We start from the raw sequence: 4,895 nt of genomic DNA, 5'->3' as shown, positions 1-4,895 counted from the left end.
CAGTTCTAGTTCAGTTCTAGTTCAGTTCTAGTTCAGTTCTAGTTCAGTTCTAGTTCAGTTCTAGTTCAGTTCTAGTTCAGTTCTAGTTCAGATCTAGTTCAGTCCTAGTTCAGTTCTAGTTAGATTCTAATTCAGTTGTCTTTCCAAAAAAGTTTTATCAGTTATCAGTTTATTGTTTATATTTTACACAAAAATTTATTTTAAATTTTCTTAAATTTCAAAAGCAAATCTTTTATAATTAATAACACTTTATCATGTAATCATAATTATTCTTTGTTTGTAAAATATTTATTTAAATTAAGTTGAAAATTTGAATTAAAATTTACAAAAATAAAGCCCATAAAAACAAAACAAAGTTGTCTAGTGTGTTTACAAAATAATATTTTAAACGAAAGAAAATAATAATTATGAATACTGGCACCCTACTATAGACATTTTAAGAAATTAATATCCTTTATACATAAGTGAATATAATTTTTGTCATAAATTGATTTGATGCATAAAGATAGTATATCATTGATGTTGTTTGATTTTTAAGAAAAATTTTGAAATTTTATAACAAATATTAATTTAGTTTTAAAAACACATTTATTGGGTCGACCTTGACCGTTTTTAGTAGATTTTTAGCATGTATTTAAATTTGTTTTAGTTTATTTTGTTTATAGTTGACATTGGTTTATATTTAGATGATTTAATTTTATATATAGAAAATTAAAAAAAAAAAAAAAAAAACACTAGAGAAAAAAAAATCATTTTAAATTTCAAACATGTGTTTCGGCTAGGAGTATTGGTACAATCTGTATTTTGTCTTCGACAGACAAAATTCTTTATACGATAAACACAAATGAAAGCAATTAAAACAAGTATGAATGTATAGTAGTTAATAGCTGACCATATGATACCCTACACCAGTCAGTATGTTAAAAATGGGGATTATTTATATAAATAAAGCATTTCATTTGATTTTTAACTTTGTTCCGGAATATTTTTTTTTATCATAACAAAAATCGGTAATGTTTTTAAAAGTTCTATAAAACAATGTTTGGTTGACTTTTGTTTACACAATAGAAAATTTAACTTAATTATAAGCCCAAAGGCCCTATTCGGGGGTATGGTTGTATAAGGGGTTGGCGAAATAGTGGACCGATTTCCAAAAAACTTCGTCTTTGGGTCAAAAAAAGAGTGTGTGCCAAATTTAATTCAATTATTTTGATAACTGCGACCTGTACCTTCCTTACAAGGTTTATATGGACAGCCAAATGGACGGACGGACATAGCTTAATCGACTTTAAGGTGGGTATAGGACGAATATTTTTGTATGTTACAAACATCATCACAAATTCAATTTACCCTCCCCACTAAAGTGGTGTAGGTTATAACAAGTAGTATAGTTTAGTCTAGATAGTCTAGATGCGAGAAAAACGAACATTTAGTAAGAGAAAAAAGTTATAACAGATTTCGTTTGTTTTGTTGCATCTCTTATAGTTTTCGAGAAAAACGGACTTTTATATTTTCACTAAAAAATGTGTTTTTGAAAGGAAATAGAAGTGACCATAAATTTCGCTTGTTTGTGCTTTATATCTTATAGTTCTCGAAAAAAGACTTTTATGTTTTCACTCAAGATATCGGATTTCAAAAGTGATCGAAAAAACGGATGCTAGTTGGTTTTGCTGTATCTCTTATAGTTTTCGAGAAAAACAAACTTTTATGTGTTCTGATGATGAATCAGCTAGTAAGAAAGAATTTTTGTCTTCATAGTTTTATACGAAATTTCTTAAGGTTCGTTACCGATTTTTTGACAATCAATGAAGGGAGTATATAACGCTAGTCTTCAACTTATATCTTATATCCTCTATTACTTTTTAAATTATTTTAGGAATCATTTACTAAGTTACGTTGAGATTCCAAAAAAAAAAAGAAATGTTTTAAATTTAATGAATATTTTTCTTTAAAATTTCTCCTGCACTCAAAAAAGAAAATTAATTTAAATTTTTGTTTCAGTTCAAAATAAATTTATTAATTTGTATGTGTGGGTGTTAGTTTTTATGTCTAGTTCGTCAAAACGTTTTGTTTCGACCAAATCATATTTTAGTGATAAATTATTGCAAATTGTATTTCTTTCATATTTTATTATCGAAAAATTTCGTTTAAAAATCATAAATTTTGTTTTAAGTTAATTTGTATTTCAGAAAAAAACCAACTAAATTCGGTCTACTAACCTACCAGAGGGGACTATTGACTTATTAAAAAATAGTTTCTTTCAAAAATATGAGTGATCGAGCTTTTTTTCCAATTAAACAAGCATTGACTGAGTTATTTACAATATAAAATCTTATCGATCGAGTGCGAGTGATCACAGATTGAGCTCACTTATCATTAAAACTTGTTTAGCCTAATTAATTAGAGATTTTAGAATTTTTTATTTACTCATATGAATTTAAGATCGGAAAAATAAGTGATTATAGATCGAGCTTTTTACTATTTCAGATCAATTTTTTTTCTATTTAAATGAGCGAAAGATAGAGAGTAAAAGAGTTTCGTTGGTTTCTTATACGTGTATGAAAGAGAACAAAGAACTCATTTGAGAGCAAAGAACTCACTGTTTTGCGCTGATTTCAATATTATTAACCACCCAGCAAAAACTTGGTAATGGATTTTACTATAAAAAAAACACTACATTTCAATGACTACTATCAGCTTTTCAACTCATTTCCTTTGAACGTAAGTTTTTGTTGGTCAAATGTTGAGACCAACGTATTATTAACAGTTTTACAATTCTATACTTTTTGTTATAAATAATAGATTTGTTTATATAAATTGACAGTGATCACAAATCGAGGTCCATTTTTCAATTATATACTTATTTAGATTTTAGATATTTTAAACCGATTTCCGCATAGCCTACCTATCCCAGCAGAAACTATCTGATTTAGTTATTTAATTACCTCCAAAATTGCGACCTGTAGTTTGATTACAAGGTTTACAAACTCTATTCGGTGGTTTAGTTGTATGGGGGCTAGGTGAAATAATGGACCGATGGTAACGATTTTCAACGGGCTTCGTCCCTGGGGAATATCATGTAACAAATTTCATTGAATTATCTTCAAAATTGCGATCTGTAGTTTGATTACAAGTTTACATGGATGGACGGACAGACGGACGGACGGACGAACATAGCTAAATAGACTCAGAAAATTATTTTGAGCCGATTTAAGATGGGTATAGGACCAATATTTTTGTACGTTACAAATATCAGCAGAAACCCAATATACCCTCCTCACTAAAGTGGTGCAAGGTATAACAAAATTAAGCTATTTGTCTATTTCTTCAAAATCTATAGTGGTGACATTCTCGTAGGACAAGCAGGGGTAAGCCTAGTAGTATGTTAAATATGTAGTTTGGAACTGACATTCCGAACTACTTGGACCTCTTTGACTTCTTAACATTTCATATAAATATTAAATTTCAACAAAAAATGTAAATTTAATATTTCTAATAAACTTTTAAAAGTCAAGTCGTTTAAATTACGTACGTTTTACAGGTTAGTGTTTTCTATGAATGTATGTATGTATATATGTATAAATCAGTCCAAGTAGTGATAGTTGTAGAAACAATAACAAAAAAACCAAGTTAAAAAAAATAACAATACTGCCTCAAAAGAACCACCGAAATGTGGTTAAAACGTTACAAAGTCGAAACACAATTTAGTGGTTTTTCCTAACCAACCACAATGACAAATAACACAATAACACTATGCATTTTATCCAATACACAAACCTTTACATACATATCTACATACATTTTACTATACAAACAACTTAAAAATAAAACTTCCAAAACCATGTAGCAGGAATTAAAGAATGAGTGAATGAAATGCAGTAAAGAAAAAAATAAAAGAAATGACTACAAGAAATAAAACAAATTGTGAATAATAAAAAGGACGTAACAAAATGTATACCACAACAAGAGCAGCAACAACAACAACAAGAACAAGGAAATTATGAATAAGGACAAAGAAATGGACATTGAAATTTTCTATATAAGACCACACCAATACAAGTAAACATATGAAAATATTCGTAAATATACTCAGCAGTTTGTGAAAGTTTCAATGTATCCCAAAAAGACAGGGATTTCTACAAACGTCCAACCACCTGGTTGGCTCTAATATATCTTTTGTAACGGATGTACTCTTTTAAACGAGAGTGAAGATAATCATCACTTAGGTGTTCTTTTTTAGGCAAGAGTGGGGACAATTTAATATGAAACTTAAGCTTCTTATATATCTTTTCCTCTACCTTGTTGGACAAGCACAACTGGGCAGTAGATGAGTGGGGGCTTGTTAAATATATACATCGGGACTGTCCTACAGAATTACTAGGTACTATTGGGAGTAAATTAAAGTGTTTACACTAAGATCGTTTTTCTACCAATATGATAAATAATCCTGTTTCCTATAGACTTTAAGGATCTTCTGCTGATGAAACAATATGAAAATATGCTTTTCTTTAAACAATGAAATTTAAAAAAAAAATTGATAATAAAATCAGTGCTAGTGTAAACAATGCCTTATTTCTACAAATAGCTCAGTGTTGGGTTAAACTGCAATAGGATATTGAAAAATATTTGTATACAACTTGTCTAAAAGTAAATGTTTGCTTGTATTTGTTAAAATAATGAACAAGATTTTTTAAATAACAAAAAAAAAAAAATAACTTATAATGATATAATGTAGACAGAAAGAAAACTGGAATACTATCTACTATATAAACATATATATTTTAATTAAAACTCCAAAATAAAATTATTTTAATTTATAATTTCTAAATAAATCAAAATCATTTGAAAAAAAATCAAAATAAGTATTTTTAAGGAATTAATACTTTACAAATTCT

This window comes from Lucilia cuprina, chromosome 2 (genome assembly GCF_022045245.1).
Source record: "Lucilia cuprina isolate Lc7/37 chromosome 2, ASM2204524v1, whole genome shotgun sequence".
Classification (NCBI taxonomy): Eukaryota; Metazoa; Arthropoda; class Insecta; order Diptera; family Calliphoridae; genus Lucilia; species Lucilia cuprina.
This window is presented reverse-complemented; position numbering follows the sequence as displayed.